This window comes from Sciurus carolinensis, chromosome 17, assembly GCF_902686445.1.
Source record: "Sciurus carolinensis chromosome 17, mSciCar1.2, whole genome shotgun sequence".
In the NCBI taxonomy this organism is placed as follows: domain Eukaryota; kingdom Metazoa; phylum Chordata; class Mammalia; order Rodentia; family Sciuridae; genus Sciurus; species Sciurus carolinensis.
In genome coordinates this window covers 12,863,508-12,881,069 of record NC_062229.1, presented here as the reverse complement: position 1 = coordinate 12,881,069, position 17,562 = coordinate 12,863,508, and the positions used below count along the sequence as shown (strand labels likewise).

Sequence of the window (17,562 nt, the reverse complement as noted above, 5' to 3'; positions counted from 1 at the left end):
CAGGTTGGCAGGGGCTTTGGCCTCTGATGTCTGTAAATGGCAATGGAAGTCATGGTGGAGGACAGTTCCTTGGACATTATCCAATTGAAGATGATCCATTTCTTCATGCCTAGCTTCTACCACATCTCTCATAATCTCATTTTAGACTCATTCCATTCTCTTTCTACAGTCAACACAGCAGATCTTCTCGTTTATCCTTTTTTTTTTTTTAAAGCATTTTTAGCAATTTTAACCTGTGTGCTTTTTCTTACTCTAATTAAAAGATGACAAATGCCCAGGAAACTACACCAACCCATTGAAAGTTTAGTCATAATCCTGGGAAAACTTACTTTGTGGATTTTACATTTACTTCTTGAGAATGCTACATTCAGTATTACCACTGTGAAGTCTTAAAAGACTTGCCTTAATGATATATTCAACCCGCAACACAATACTTCTCCTCATACAGTACATGCAGTATTCTTTTCCTAAGTCTAGCAGGTTGTACTTTGACCTCATTCTGGCCATCCTGGCTTTGGAACTAGGTTCTGTTTCCTGACCTGTCTGCTTATTTATGTAGGGAAAATTAGAGAATTTAAGAAAGTCAAGCCACAGCTCATGTACTTGGAAGAAAAAAAACTATCTTTGCCACAGCAATATTACTTCGGAAACTGGTTTCATGACTATTTCAAGCCTAGAACAAATTGTTGAAAAGCAAGGAGACATAATAGTGTACCTGAAGCATCACAATGAAGTTGAGTTAGTGATTGTTGGCACTCATTTCCTTAGACCCGGCCTCTTAGCCAAATAGAACATGAGAGTCTCACAGGCAGGACAATTGTTGAAGGGTCCAGAGAAACCTTTGTCTGACTGCCTGCTACTCTGCTCCAGGGAACTGCAGCCCTTGCTGAATAACATTCTCTAATGCAGGTTGGAAACCTGTGTGACTGTTTAATAGATGAGGCTTGTGGATCATTTGAAAGTTGCTTTTTAGAAGACTTGATAACTTGAGAAGAATGTCTTATTTTGTACATTCTGAAATAATTTAACTTCTTGAAGGGTGCGGGGGCACATGTCTATAATCCCAGCAGCTTGGAGGGCTGAAGTAGGAGGATCTAAAGTTCAAGTCTCAGCAATTTAGTGAGGCCCTAAGCAATTTAGTAAGACCCTGTCTCAAAATTAAAAAAAAAAAAAAAAAAAAAGGGTTGGAGATATGGCCCAGTGGTTAAAGAACCTCTGCGGTTCAATTACTGGTATCAAACAACAAACAAACAATGAAGTCAGTCAGGTGCGGTGGCGCATGCCTGTAATCGCAGAGGCTCAGGAGGCTGAGGCGGGAGGATGGAGAGTTCAAACCCAGTATCAGCAAAAGCAGCGCTAAGCAACTGAGACCCTGTCTCCAAATAAAATACAAAATAAGACTAGGGATGTGGCTCAGTGGTCCAGTGCCCCTGGGTTCAATCGCTGGTACCAGGAAAAAAAAAAAAAAAAAGCGTTCTAAAAAACTATTAATTCCACAAAGACCACTCACTGAAAACCACAGCAAAAATGATCATCAGTAAACTTTTTAGTACTATTCCTGAGTATGTGAAGAATACCAGGTGTCAGCGCTATTTTACAAAACGTAGTGCGGCAGGCCGGGAATTTAAGGTAAAAAAATCTGTCAAGTGAAGAGTAATGCATATTTGAAGATACACACACACACAAAATCAAGCTTTACAAAAAGTAGCAGTACGCTGTAAAAATAAAGGAAACAACTATTAAGAGTTTAGCATGGTGTCCAGATAATAAAATGAAATAAGGGTTTAAGGACTGGATGAACTGAGGGCAGGAGACAGATCTTTCCACTGATTGGCAGGCGTAGAAACAATGGAAGTTCTAACTGCGTGGGAGGTCGCCTGCAGAAAGGCTTTTGTGAGCGCAGGGTGGCCGCTCCGCCTCCGGCTCTGCCCCGGGTTTCTTCCGCGCGTCGGGCAGGTCCCACCCCCACCTCCGCACGGGGTCTGGATCGTAGCCCCGCCCAGAGCCCTAGTTCTAACGACCAACCGGAGCCCCGGCCTGATCCGGCCGCCAGCTTTCTCTCAGACTTGACCTTGAGGCCCCTGCGGCCCCATTCAGGAGGAAGCTAGAATTTCTACGTTTCTCGCCGCAACGGATTCAACGTGGCTGTGGTTCGACGCCGTACTCGGCCGCTTCCGGGCCACAGCTTGGAAGCGGAAGTGACGTGAGGCGCGCCTCCGTCTTTTCCGGTCTAGCTCTGCGTGGCCAAGTTCCTTTTCTCCTTGGTAGTGGTCGAGCTAGCGCGGCTGTGGAGAGGTGGAGTAAGGGGACAGTCAGGCGCTGGAAGGGGCCAGGGAATGTCTGGGTGTGGCCCGGGCCCCCGGGGAGCCTCTCAGAGAGGGCCGTGCAATCCTGTTCGCGTCTGCCGGGGTCGCGCGTCCTCCAGTTGCGGCCGGGTCTCCCAGGCCAGTGGTCGTCGTTTGGAGGGTCCCGCCAGGGGCCGTTTGGGGATCATTCTGAAGGGCGCGTCCTCACATCTTTTCGAACATTGTGCTTGCTTCCTCAAAAGATTTTAAGTAATCTTTTGAAAAAAAAATTTTTCTTCCAGAAAGAAAAGAACTTCCGCTGTCGGGCGCAGCTTAACGTCCCCCCTCCGCGCGGATCTGGCCATTCGGGCGCTTTCCGGTGAGCACTGGGTGTAAGTTGGCTCCAGAGGCTGCTTTTGTCTTTGACCTGGGCTGTGTCTTTGTGCGTACTGTGTTTTCGACACCTTTAGGTAGAAAGATAAAGCTTCTCTTAAAGATGTCTAGGGTGTGCGTGCGTCTGTAGGTAGCGGACTCAAGCCATCCTGCCAAGGAACGAGGAGTCTGTAGCCTTTCTCTTCGTTGAACTTTCTGCTCTGTACTTTCCCACGGAGCTTCGAAACGGGCCTGTAGGAAGGACGAGGTTTTATTGCACTGAAGTACTGTCGCATTTGAACTTAACTTGCTTTCTCCCAGAAAAATAAATAAAATACATTTTGGAGGGAAGTTTTTTTTTTTTTTTTTTTTTTTCCCCAATGTGTGTAAGCGCGTGCGTGAGCTTTGTGAATGGGGGTGAATCCAGGTACTCATTCTTAGCTCCAGCGCTGAACTATTTCTACTTGACAGGACATACTTTGAAAATTGCAGGCATGACACTTGAGTTTTAAGTGCGTGGTAACGCAACACTTTCTGTTAATGCTCCAGTATGAACTCAGCAGGGGCACAGCAGGCAACATAGCCAGACGATACTGTTGTTTAAATTGAATACCAAGCCACAATGATATTTGAACCAAGAAAGTAAAAAAAAATATTAGAACTAGGCATATTGTTGTTTTCCTATATCCTAGCTGTTCAGGAGGCTGAGGGAGGAGGATTGCAAGTCTGAGGCCAACCTCAGCAACTTAAAAGAGCCTGTCTGAAAATAAAAAAGGTCTTGGGTGAAACTCTTTTTAGTAGAGCCCTTGCCTCGCATGTGTGAAACCAGTGAAATCTCCAGGACCACAAAATAAAAACAATACACTGTGTAAGAATTTCCCACAGTGTTCCAAAATATGCTTTTGGATGTACAATCTGAAACTTGTATTTAATTAATTTGTTTTGTTTTGTTACTGGGGATTGAACCCAGGGATGCTTTACCACTGAGCCTACTTCCCAGTTTTTTGTTGTTGTTTTTTTTTTTTTTTGAGACAGGGTCTTGCTAAATTCCTGAGACTGACTTGGGACTTGTGATCCTCCTGTCTCAGCCTCCCGAATAACTGGGATGACAGGCATCTGCCACCATGCCCAGCTATCTTCAAGTTTTATATTATGATATAGTGTATGTCTTTTTGTGTCTGAACCTGGAACAGTTCTTTCTCCCTTAGATTCTTTTTTAAATTTTTTTTGTGGTGCTGGGGATTGACGTGGCCTTGCTAAGCAAACCATCTACCCCTGAGCCTATATCCCCCCTCCTTGGTGTTTTTATTTTTATTTATTTATTCATTTTTAAAGAATACTCTGCAGCATTCTTTTTTTTCTGCGCGGTACTGGGGATCGAACTCAGGGCCTTGTGCTTTGTCTACCAGCTGAGCTATCTCCCTAGCCCTGCAGCATTCTTTAAAAAACTTTTTTAAGTTGTTGATGGACCTTTATTTTATTTATTTATATGTGGTGCTGAGAATTGAACCCAGTGCCTCACATGCTAGGCAAGTGCTCTGTCACTGAGTCACAACCCCAGCCCTGGTCTTATCTTTTTGAAGAGAATTCTTTTTTTCTTTCAGAAATGAACACATTTTTATATTTTTCATTGTATTTTGGTGTATTATAGTGTCTCCTGATTTGTTATGTTTACTATAAACTGATTAGCATCTAAAGCTTGATTTTTTTTCTTCTTTTTGGAGTTGGGTGGGTACAGGGAATAAACCCAAGGGGCTTTACCACTGAGCTACATCCCCAGCCATTTTTAGATTTTATTTTGAGACAGGGTCTTGCTTAGTTGCTTAGAACCTTGGTAAGTTGCTGAGGCTAGCCTTGAATTTGCAATCCTCCTGGGTCTGCCTTCCGAGTTGCTGGGATTACAGGCGTGCACCACCATGCCTGGCTCTGAAAGGGTTGATTAAACCATAGAAAATTCAGTCAGGGCTGTTCTTAGGGGGCTTATAAAAGTGGTGAAGGCTAATATATAACTAAACAGTGGGAATTTAGCTCAGCGACAGAGTGCTTGCCTAGCATGTGCAAGGCCCTAGGTTTAATCCTTGGCCCTGGGGGTGGGGAAAAACCCCACAGAAATGTATTATCACAGAGCTAAGTGGACATGCCTCCGTAATTTCACCACAAGTTTGAGGGCAGCCTTGGCAACTTAGATCCTGTTTCAAAATTAAAAAAATAAAAAAAGTTGGGGATATAGCTCAATGGTAGAGTGCCCCTAGATTCAGGTTCTAATACTAGGGGTAAAAAATTGCTAAGGGTCTGAAAGTGGAGAGCAGTGTTAAGGTATCTCCTGTGGGTGTAGGTGAAGCTGAAAAAGGCATAATGATTAAGCTAAGGCCACAAATATAAATTGTAGGAACTAGCCATGCTGAAAGTGTTAACCGATTTTTGACTTCAAAGACTGGTCCTTTTTCCTTCTCAAGTTGTGGAATTAGTAACAAAAGTGAGCAGTGTATGAGACTTTATTTTTGTGATAATGGTGATTAAGCCCAGGAATGGTTTACCACTGAACCACATCGTCAACTCTGTTTGAGACAGTGTCTTGCTAAGTTTCTTAGGGCCTTGCTGAGTTGCTAAGGCTGACCTTGAACTTGCAATCCTTCTGCCTCAGCCTCCCTAGTTGCTGGGATGATAGTGTGCACCACCATGCCCGGCCCCTGAGGAGGAATTTCTGTCCTTCAAGCATCCTTAAAGATGAATAAGATTATGGTTGGACAGAAATTCAGCTACACTACCCAGGCAGTACATGATTACGACAAGGTACAAAAAGGAAGGAATGGGAGGCAGGGGACAGTGGATTAGCTGATTGGGTTTCTAGGGAGAGAAAAGGGAATTGACAAGGACTTAACTCCCAGTTTTGGCACCAGAGTCATTTTCTACATTTGGGAAAATTAATATTTGGCTCAGTGTATAACTGACAAGAAAATTGGTACCTATTTAAGTGGTGTAATTTGAGATGAAATAGGAGAAAGCATGACTTTATTTCATAAGTAGGAAATTAATTCAAGGAATTAGCATCAGTGATAGCATTGAGAAATAAGTTTACTATGAAAGTTCACTTCTGTTAATTATCCTTATTAAGAAAGTCTGTGTCCATAAACAGTCAGAAATCTCGAGTGTTTTTCAGTCAATCTTGGTGTTCTTACTCCTACCCAAACTGGTCTTTCATTTTCCTGAATGAATGTCCAGAGTAACCACTCTTATGTGACTCCTTATAAACAGTAACACTCCATAGGTAAATGACCAGAAAACCCCTGCCAATGTGGGCTTCCAGTAAATGCTGAAGGAGTTGTGTGGCTTTGTAATATCCACATTTTCTTTTCTTTAAAATTTTTTTTATTGGTGCACAATAATTATGCAGAATAGTGGGTTCCATTGTGGCATATTTCATATGTGAATGTGACATAATTTGATCAGTTTCACTCCACATATCTCCTTAATGTTCTCTTCATCCCTCTAATATCCATAATTTCTGTTGGCCACATAAGGGTCCCAGTGGTCTAAGTGAACATAGTTAAACAATTAATGAGGGTTCTGAAGATAAGTTGGTGAGGGTGCGCATGTTTATTGGAAAAGTACTTTCAGAAACTGTTGGGAATATCTCCTAACTTTGTATGTATGCATGCTCTGTCATTCATTGATGCGTGTCCATGTGTATGGAGATAAAAATAGTGAGTTTTCATTCTTGTATTACATGAAACAGTCATAAATGGGAAAAAGGCCAGTTTGGGGAACAACAGAATAATGGTTAAATATTGGTATACTGTGGAAGACTGTTCAGCAAATAGAAGGAACAAACTAAAGGTAGATGCAAAAAATGTGGGTGAATTTTGCAAAGTTTTGAGTGAAAAAAGTTAGGCAACCAAAGAATGTCTGTCTTTCTCCAAGATAGGGATTTAGATAACCTTAGATAACGCATATGTATTCTCTCTATTACTGCCTGACAATTGAAGACAAAATTAGTGGGTTAGAATAATATATAGCATCTTTGGTTCAGGAGTCTAGGCATGGTGTATGTTAGATCCTCTGGTCAGGTTTTCACCTGGCACTATCAAGACATTGGTTGAGTTACCGTCTTAGCTTAACTGGGGACACTTAATCAGGGAAGAATATTTGCATACTCACTAATTGGCAAAATGCATTTTCTTGGAACTATAGGATCTGGTGGATGCTGTCATCTGGAGGGTGAACTTAGCTTCTAGAGACTACCTGTGGTTCTTAACACATGACCCTTCAGGAAAGGTTTTTATCCTCTATTCCAGTAGATAGAGATCACTGGGGTTACATGAAGGCATGTTAGCCATAGTGTAGTTGGAGCTCCTTGGATGGTGAAGTTATTACTTGTGTCCACAGATGGTTACATTGATTAAGTAAGATTAAAACAATGCTAGCTGCTGTTGGTGTTTTTGTGTTTTAGGAATTGGGACACCTCTCTCTTGAACTTGCAATTTTCTTACCTCAACCTACTGAGTAGCTGAGATTACAGGTGTGTACCTCTGTTCCTGGCTGCATAGTGTTTTCTTTTGGAGAGCTGTGATACATGTCACAGGGAACCCTTCAAATGAGTCTGGTGGGCAGTGGGAGTTTGGATGCTACCTATTTTGTAGTGCAAGGCTCATCATGTGTCTGCATATGGAGGGTCAAAGGAAATACGACTGGGGCACAAGCTTATTGTGATTGGTGTACAGAATAAGTTGGGTCAACATGCTGTGTGCATCCGAAATGTAGTGTCATGGGAAACAAACCATCAACTATGTTAGCACATTTGCAGAGAACGCCTTTGCTAGTTGGGAGACCTTTGAGCATGTGGGCTCCTTAGTAGGAGGTCAGTAGGATGATGGTGACTGAGTCAGGGGTTCTTGGTCATTTAGGGAATGTGTTTTGGGCATATGGCATGGGCATGGCACCATTAGGTATCCTCATTTGGATGCTGCTGTCTACCATGCAGCAGTTATAACCAGCATGTAAAGTTTCCTTCGTTTTGTGATGTGCATCCATTTACCCCTTACACATTCCTTTTATTTGGTCTCGCGGGATCTCTGGAAAGTAGATGCAAGTTATAGCCCTGTCAATACTGCGAGAGTTGGGTTCTTTGGTGTTAGTCATTTGGAACACAAGGGAGGCTTTTTTTTTTTTTTTTTTTTTTTTTTTTTTGGCGGTGCTGGGGATCGAACTCAGGACCTTGTGCATGCAAGGCAAGCACTCTACCGTCTGAGCTATCTCCCTAGCCTAAAAGCTTCTTAATTAAGCAAAGATCCATGAGAGAGGTGTGCCCTGGAGGACTTTTGGGAAGTTTGTAGATACCATGATCATGGTGCTCAGCCAGCCAGAGGGGAGTGAGAGATGGTGAGATTGGTGGGTCTGTGCTTATATGTTAAGTTCCTTGGGCATTATCCCTCAGGCTTCTTTTTTGGGGGGATGGGTACTGGGCATTGAATTCAGGGACACTCTACCACTGAGCCACATCCCCAGCCTGATTTTGTATTTTATTTAGAGACAGGGTCTTCCTGAATTGCTTAGTGCTTGCTTTCACCAAGGCTGGCTTTAACTTTCCATCCTCCTGAGCTGCTGGGATTACAGGCGTGCACCACTGCACCCACCTCTTCTGTAACGTTTTTGTTGTTGTTTGTTTGATACAAGTATTTAAACGCAGAGGTTCTGTAGCCACTGAGCCATATCCCCAGCCTCTTTTTTTTTTTTTTTTTTTTTTTTTTTTTTTTTTTTTAAGTTTTTGAGACGGGGTCTTGCTAAATTGCTTAGGGCCACACTAAATTGCTGAGGCTGGTCTTGAACTTTAGATCTTCCTGCCTCAGCCCTCCACAAACTGCTGGGATTCCAGGTGTGTGCCACTGCACCTGGCCCCTCATGCCTCTTAATCAGGGTATCCAGAGCCAAGATGACTTCCTGGTATTTGCCCAACTGTGTTGTTTCTTGGGTCTAGAGTTTTATTAGGACCATCCTGGCTGAGGGTTGGAAAGCAGTAACTCTTCTTTGAACTGCATGCATGATAGTCAGCAGTGCCCTCCCCCATCCCATCCCCAGGGATTGAACCCATGGCTCTTTACCACTGAGCAACATCCCTAGCCCTTTTTTAAAATTTTGAGACAGGGTATTGCTAGGTTACTGATGGGCTCACCTAGTTGCTCAGGCTGAACTTGAATTTGTAGTCCTCCTGCTTCAGCCTCCTGAGCTGTTAGGGTTATAGGCTCGTGCCACTGCACTCAGCTAGCAGTGCCCTTTAATAATGAAATCTCTGAACTCCAATTACTTTTCACTCAGTTAAACCCAAGGGGTTTTTCATATAGCTTGTCAGTGAGTCTGGAAAAAGAGTCACCTCCTTTAGTACCCTGGCCTCAGGCAAGGGACTGAAGTCAGGGGAAGCCCTACAGGTCAAGTATACCAAAGGATTTAATTTTGGCTTTACCCTGTCTTTAAGTAGCAGTGTGAAGCTCTGTCCTATTTTCATAACTCTGAGTGTTATAGGGCCATGAACTCAGGATATATGAGAGCCTTTATTTCCAGGAGATCCCAGTTGGTGGCTAGTCATTTGTTTAGATGGTAATACCAGGAAGCCAGGAGGGGCAAAACCTTGGAGGAACTAACAGCCATCTTTAGTCCAGGGAATTCTGGATGTATTAAAAAAGATTGTCACTGGGCTTGAGATGTAGCTCAGTGTCAGGGTGCTTTGCCTAGCAAGTACAAGGCCCTACGTTAGATACCTGGCACTGAAAAATTAATTGTCAGAGCCTTTGCCTTGAAAACTGTTTTGCTCTTTTTGATAAAGGCACTAACAGGAGTGTCTGTTGATTTTAGTTCGGATGTAAAATTTGTAAATGAGGAATATATTGCCACCTGAACCCCAAAAGTACTAAAACATAACAGAATTATTTGTCCTTCCTGAGTGCATCAACTGAGTATCCTTGGAGAAGGATGTTATCAACATAATGTCACACCTGTATTCCTGCAGAAGGTGGGTGTCATTACGATAATGTTTTTAGAGATGGCACATGATCTCTTGGTTAGCCTGGAAAAGCTGTTTTGTGTCTTTTGGATGTGGAAGCAAATGGTAGTCAAGAGGCTATTGAAGTAGTCACTGAACAGAACATGTTAGCCAAATTTATAAGGGACCAATATTTATCTGATGTTGAGTGGATAAAATCAGTAATTTTAGTCACATTACTGATAGTGTCCTTGATGAATTTAGAGTACCACTTTAATTTTGTATATGCATCATGAAGAGCCTTTATTTCAGATTAAGAAGAAACAATTGAGGTATTAAATGGAAGTAATGGAGGTAATCATTCCTTCACAAATTGAGTATTATGTAAATTTTAATCATCAAAGCCCTATTTTAACATAACACTGGGTAATATTAACTATTTTACTTGGGTATCTAGGGGTCTCATCAATCAAATCTGTGTTACAGGCTTACTTTTTAGTTTGTGATTATTTCATGTATTGGAGGGTTTATTTCCAATATGAAACATTTGGTCCTATGGAAGATTTAAGCAAGGCTCAGATTAAAGGGAGGGATGCCTGATTTTTCTTCCATATTTACTCTAGTAAGATTTTAGAGGGTACAATATTTAAAGTTAGAGGGAACTCCAGGTATACCTGTAATTTGACCTCCAGATTGAGTAAGTCCATATAATTATTTAATCGGTGCATTTTAGCAAATATTAGATGTTTAATGTTTAATTACCTTTTCCCCCATCTGGTGGTTTGTTCTTAAATCAGTAAGTAATCTGAGACTGGTAGCATTCTATTTGTTACCTGGCATTTGACATTTACTCAATATTAAATGTTTAAAATCTTGCCCCTACTTTTCTGTTCCTATTTCTTTTTTGATTGGTGCTGCCTAAAGCCCAAGGCTTTTATTATTTATTTATTTATTTATTTTAATCTTTGAGCTGTCTGAAATGGGGTTCTTAGTTTCTGTGCTTGTTGATAAAGGGAAGAGAGGGAGGGTCACAGGGGCCTAGTGCTTTTGTTCATTTGTCCCTGTGGGCTAGTCAGACCTCAAGACAGTTCTTTTACTCTTTTGTTTTATAGTTTTTTTTTTTTCTTTTTAAGTAAAATCTTTAGAATGACTTGAATCATTAGTCAGCTAAAAGATTTATTCCCTTCTGTTTTTACGTGACACAGTTCTGTGTGCTTCAATGGCCCAAGATTATGGTCTTCATTAGTTGTTTGTTACTCCATTTTGTAGGCTCTCACCTTTATTTTTAGGGTGTCTCTCTAGACCTCATTGGTGTTAGGGGTATAGAGCAATAGGTGCAAGGGAAAGCAATGACATGAGGTTAGCAAACACCATGGACCGTTGCTTGTGAGGCACCATCATCTCCCTGGTGAAGGGGGTGCCTCATTAGGCTGGGAGATCTAATCACTTCATAGAATATTCTATCCCCAATGCAATAGGTAGTTAAATGCCAGTCTTGCTCTAGCACTCTGCTGTCTCATATTTACCCACTGTATACCTTACCCCTTCTGCTTCTCAGTGACAAACCAGTCAGCCCAAATAAGGCCTTCAGAATATAGTTGGTTTCACTTTGGCCATTCTTGGGAGTGGCTGTTGACTGTGGTTGCTCCCCTCTTGTCCTATTAAGGCTAACAGTTGTTCCCAAGGATTCCTTAGATTGCTTTTCTTTTTCTTTTTCTTTCTTTTTTTTTTTTTTTTTTTTCAGTGCTGGGGATTGAACCTGGGGCCTTCTGCTTTCTAGGCACGCACTCTGCCAACTGAGCTATATTCCCAGCCCTTGGCATTATTCAGTAGAGACAACATGGCAGTACATAGCAGTACAGACATAACTCAATGAGCCATGGTGTTACAAAATGGTGTTAGCCTCATGGGAGGGTCAGGGGTTAAGGCAAAAGCAGTCTAAATATATTTTGTTGCGTCCCTAGTGGGTGTGGCCATACCCACTTTGCTACAACTTGTATTTTTCTGTTTGGGTCTGGAGGTCTCCCTGCAGTGTGGCTATAAATTCTAGTGCTACCCAGAATGGGAGACTTACATTGTGGTCAAGTGAGATACAGAGGAGGCAACAGAAAAAAAACATATGAAATTGCAGAAACTTATTACTCATACATCCCTGAGTTAAGAGGGCTGCTCTTAAGAACCTGAGAAAAGTACAGTAGAGTGCTCAATAACCGGTAGGGATTGAGAGAGAGAGGACCTTTGGAATTCTGTTTTATTAAGATCGGAGGGTATTGTCCTTCAGACTTTACCACTGAGGTTGTGGATTGGCTAATGTAGAGAAGATACTTTTTGAAGATTGACTTTCTTTTGTCACTCTGGTGTTGGCAATTTGATTTACTTGAGATCAGTAGGACATGTTGCTTGTTTCATCATTTGAAGGAGGAATGAGTGAACCATATAGTCAATGATAATAGGAGGGAGAAGCTTTAACTAGACCAAAGGTGACAGGGTATGGTGGGGGACCCCTTCCCCCACCATTCCAGAGGTTCTATTTATTTTGAGAAATAAACTAAGTTGCCCAGGCTGGCCTCAATTTTGTGATCTTCATACCTAAGCCTCCTGAGTAGCTGAGATTATAGGTAATGTGCCATCATGGCCAGCATGACTAGATTTCAAATAATTTATCTGAAGATATAACAAGAGTTGCTGAGGGGCAGCAAGTAAATGAAGCTTACATGCAAAGCTTAGCATTTGTTAATGTAACACATCAAAGTATGGTCTTTTGTTCTATAGCAGGCATTGAAAGTGAAATTGGAGCGGAGATAAATTGATGAGCACAGTCCACTCTGTTTATCATCCAGATGTACCCTTCTGCACATATTGGAATTTCCTCATAATAATTAAACAGGTATCTTATTTCTGCTTCAGAAGAAAAAAAGGAAAAAAAAAATCTCTTCTCCAAAGAGTGAAAAAATGCAGTCCCTGTTGTCACTGTGTCTACCTTATAAGCCATGTTAATTACTCCTTAAATTTGCTTTCTCACTGAATATTCTGATAACTAAAGATAATCTTCTAAGCTTAATCTTTCATAATATGTCTATAACAGCAGGAAAAAGAATGAATATTTTTTTTCTTTTGCTCATTTTTATTTTTTCTTTGCACATTTTTTATTGGTGCTTTATAGCTGTATATAATGATGAAATTTGTTGTTACATATTTTATACATGCACACAATATAGCAATGAGTGCTTAGTTTATGTTAGTAAAGATATGTAGTACAAGGAAAAAGAAAATAAGTAAAATTGCATTTCTTGTTTCTGTAAATGGTCTCAAGATTATACTTGATATCCATAGTTCTTTTCTTTTATGACCGTATTTATATTTCCTGTTGTGCATCAGAATCTCAGTTGCTTTGTGTACCTGGTGGAGTCACTCAAAAACTTATTCCCCAAGAGTCAATGTCCTCCCTTATCCTGTCTTTTTCAGTTGTAATTTTCTATTAGCTTATTCTATGCAGTTTAGAAGTACTTGTGGTTTGTACACTTCCACCTTTTTCCAGTTGGGTTGTAGTACTACATTATCCCTTTGGTGTTTGGAATCAATCAATTCTGCCAATAGATTGCTCCCCTCCCCCTTTTAAAAATTTATTTCCTCTTCATGTGTTGCCATATGAAGCCACAAAATGGCCCGGTGTCAATCTCAACCTCCAGTGTACTGGGGTGTAATTGTGTTTCCTTGGGAAGCATTTCTTACTAAGATCTTCATACCTGCAACATTTGTAAATTGCTGGAATTGGAAGCAAAAATAGTTTAAGGAACCAATTCCACTTTCTCCATCAACTCTTTGTCCTGGGCATGTGTCTTTGGGGAGAGAGCACCATGTAAAACTGATTCAAAGCATATACCTTGTTCTTTGAGAAGGAATCCCTTCTGGTAGTCTCTTCCATTTGGCCCTGTAAGTGAATGTTCAGTAAGCTATTCCACCTTTCATCAGATAAACTCTTTCTGAGTGACAGTGTATGGTAAGACCAGTGGATGGCATGAACTTAGTCCCACTGTACTTTGTAATGAAAAGAGTTCCTTGATGAGAAACAGGGCTGTGAGTGCCATGGTTATGGGTAAAGCATTGAGTATGCAGATGAGTCTAGCAGAAGTCTAGCAGAAGTATAACCAGTTGAAAAACAGCCAAATCTAGAAGTTTATTCCAATGGAGAAGAATCTTAGTCACTGTGGCAGTGGATATTTCTTTTGTATATCCCTTGTTGATATTGCTCTTTATGCCCCCAACACATGGGTTATAGCAGATCCCATCCATGGAGACCAGGGTGGTGACTCACTGTAACAAGAAGGAAAAATAAATAAGTAAATAAATATATAAATAAATAAATAAAAAGCAGAATAAATGAAAATGGAGGGAAAGAGCACTTGGATCTCTCTCCAGTTGAAGATGTTTCTGAAATTGTGAGGTAACAGATCTCTTGCTGTAAATTGCTACCCCCCCCCCCCCCCCCCAAATAACAATGTTTAGGCCAGTGTTGCTCTCTTACCTGACTTCTGTGTGGTCCCCAGACCCTTTGAAACTTTTAGTGACCTTCCAAAAAGGGAGACTTATTTAACTGCTCAGGTCCATCAGGAGTTTGTGAGGTATGTCAGACAAAGGGAAAAGAAATTAACAGTGGAGATAAAATGTTTGCCTGCTTAGCGTTTTGTTTTAAAAGATTTTGTGCATGAGAATAAAAGGAGAAGGGGAATAATTACCTTGTGGACAAGGGAGAGGGTGACAAGAGGTTCCTGTCATCTGCAGTCACCATTCTTCCTCTTTAACAGACAGAGACAAAATATCTAGGCTTACAGTGGCTGATGCCTAAAATAAAAATTTTAAAAAGTGGGAGTAAAGACTTACTTTTGGCAGATTTGAGCCCAAGGGGAATAACAAAAGAACATTATGCTGTGTAAATTACACATTGAGCAAAGATAATGGTAGCTGTAGATTAGTAAGTGATTTAATATCAATTCCATAGGTATCATGAGAGTAGTACAAGGAAATGAAATAGATGATATACATACATACATAGAATATATTTTTTTGAGGCAGAGTCTTGGTGTGTTGCTCAGACTAGTCTAGAACACCTGGGCTCAAGTGATTGTGTATCTCAGCCTCTTGAGTAGCTGATACTACAGACATGTGCCATTGTACTCTGCTGTGAATTAGGATATTTCAGTATAAGTAATATGAAATAAATAAATATATGGCAGATTAATTTAAAAGAAGTTCCATAATTTGGTCTTATCAAATACCAAGTTTACATGTAATAAAAGGGGACTATTTGGGTTTTGCTCATGTATAATGTGCCTAACATGCCCAAGGATCTGGGTTCAATGCATAGTTACCCCCCCCCCCCCCCCCCCCCCCCCGCACACATACAAATTGTAATCAGTAGGCATACCTGGGCATCTCCCTAAATTTAAACATTGCCTTAAACAGGTACCTAACATAACAGTGAAGAAAAATTCATATGCTTTCACCTTTAACTATGGGGGTGACTTAGTTTCTTGTATTTTTCTCTCTTTTTTTTTTTTTTTTAATACGGAGGATTGAACACAGGACCTCAACACATGCTAGACAAGTGCTCTACCACTAAGTTTTATTCCCCAACACTTGGCCTCATTTTCTTATAAAAACAGTATTTGTTGCCCTAAAACATGCCTATGTATGCTCAATATATAGCAAAATTAAAGTATGTTTCTGTCGTTTATGTTAACACACGAAACTCCCTGGACCTTTTTGAAAAAAAATTTTAAAATTTTATTTGTTCTAATTAATTGTACATGACAGTAGAATGCATTTCCCTGGACCTTAAGATAATTCATATGACCCAAAGTCAATTAATACATGGTCTTCAAGGATAAAATATTATAAAACCATATCTCTGCTGTTTTTCCATTTGACCAGTCACCATTGCCTATTCTTAAATCTGGAAATAAATGAATAAGTAAATGGTGCTCATAATCAAGTGCTACAGTCTTAATGCTATGGTTCCATTCATAAAGGTTCCCATAACCAGTATTCAATAATACTAAAATTACTGATTCTGTACAATATAATTGGTAAGTATTTTGTTCTTATATCTTGACTAACATTCCACTCATTTCCTATTTTAACAGCTTCTCAGACGTGGTGTGCTGTCTTGTCAGACCTTGGAAGGCTGTCTTGGGGTGGGTACCTCAGCACCTTTCTTAACACATACAGTCTTTGGAGATAATACCTGTATTGTAGTCACCTTTCTCCAGAACCACAGGTATGATATAATATTGATAATGTCCTCCTCTAGGACAATATTGAATTGTCACACTAATAGATAAGTCTAATATCTTTTAATCCTTTTTTTTTTTTCTTCTGGTAGGAACATATTCCTTATAAGTTATAATTATAAATTAAAACCAACAGGGACTTCTTTACTATAGAGGCTTTAGTAACCTCTTCTTATGCCTTCTGTAGTGTCTGTATCTTTTTTTTTTTTTTTTTTTTTCGGTGCTGGGGATTGAACCCAGGGTCTTGTGCTTGCAAGGCAGGCACTCTACCAATTGAGCTATGTCCGCTCTGGGTCATCAGCACCCACACTTGTCATGGCCATTGTGGTCTTTCCAGAAAATGTGGAACCAAATCTAGACCTGATATGTTGCACTTAAAGGAGAAAGTGGTTCCCTCCTTTCAGTCCCTTATAGATGATGTGATACTGGAGGAAGTTAGCTCTTCTCTGTATCTTTGGATACCTCAAGAACCCCTTGGGATTAATTGAGAGAATAGCAGTGGGAGTTAATGGACCCTTGTTGAGTGTCATGCATGATGAACTTAGAAGAATATTGCTGTTTTTCATCCCTTATCCACTGTCCCTAATAAAGGACAAAGATCCAAGAAATAGCACACCTGGCAAAACTGAAAATTCATCTTAGTGCTAGATGTGCTGAGCAACACATTGTCACATTTTCCCACTTATAAATTATTGAACCATTGCTTATGATCTCAGGAAACAAAAGATCTTGGGATCTTTTATTTCACAGATAGAAAATAAAAATATTTTTAATTACTAAGACCACAATACTAGATGTTAACAATCTCTTTTGGCTTTTTTTTTTTTTTTGGTGCTGGGGATCGAACCCAGGGCCTTGTGCTTGCAAGGCAAGCACTCTACCGACTGAACTATCTCCCCAGCCCGTTAACAATCTTTTTTAACAGCCTTTGTTAACAGCCTTTTTTAGGGTTACAGATATTACTGGTTTTGTTTACTTTTTGAAAAAAAGTTACTGGAATTTTAGAAAATAATTTGATCAGGACTTTTCATGTTCCTGGTGGGTCCTATATAACTGGTCTAATTGACAGACACAGTAGTCTCCATAAACAATTCCTTAAAAATTAGACTAAAACATCTCCTGCATTTGTTTATCTTGTCCAGAAATGTTTTAATAAATTGTTGATCTTACCTCTACCACTGTGTGAGAGCAAGCACTTGGAGAATACACATGCTTGATCTGCCTTCCATAGGTTTTTTTTTTTTTTTTTTTTAATTAATTTTTTGGGGGGTGTACTGGGGATCGAACCCATGGGTGCTCAGCCACTGAGTCCCATCCCCAGTCCTTTTTTATTTTTTATTTTGAGGCAGGGTATTGCTAAGTTGCCTAAGCCTCACAAAATTGCTGAGGCTGGCTTTGAATTTGCAATCCTCCTATCTCAGTATCTGCTGGGATTACAGGCATGTACCACTGTGCCTGGCTGTTTGTTTTTTTAGATGGAAGTTTAGTTTTTAAATACATTCCATATCAAATAACTCCATGACTTCTGTGAGGCTGTTGCTAATGAGACCCCAGAGAATGTACAACCTTGATCTGACTCTTGCTCTTAATGTAGTGGTGAGATAAAAATTTATAAATTTGGGTCTGGGCAAGATCTGTGATT

The 17,562-nt window shown here is 40.4% G+C and overlaps 1 protein-coding gene across 9 annotated transcripts in view; it reads left to right on the top strand.

The window, feature by feature from the left end:
• Positions 1-2,220: 2,220 nt before the first annotated feature.
• The window catches only part of LOC124968515 (zinc finger protein 26-like), a 31,149-nt gene continuing 15,807 nt past the window's right edge, over positions 2,221-17,562 (top strand). For 3 of the 9 annotated variants that reach the window (XM_047531040.1, XM_047531039.1, XM_047531038.1), the window contains exons 1-3: positions 2,221-2,295; positions 2,588-2,664; positions 15,774-15,907. The gene's annotated coding sequence lies outside the window, so the exon portion shown is untranslated. Of the gene's footprint in view, positions 2,296-2,587; positions 2,678-12,402; positions 12,518-15,773; positions 15,908-17,562 lie in introns of all 9 variants that reach the window. The other 6 variants (XM_047531041.1, XM_047531042.1, XM_047531043.1 and 3 more) reach the window with 5 other exon arrangements.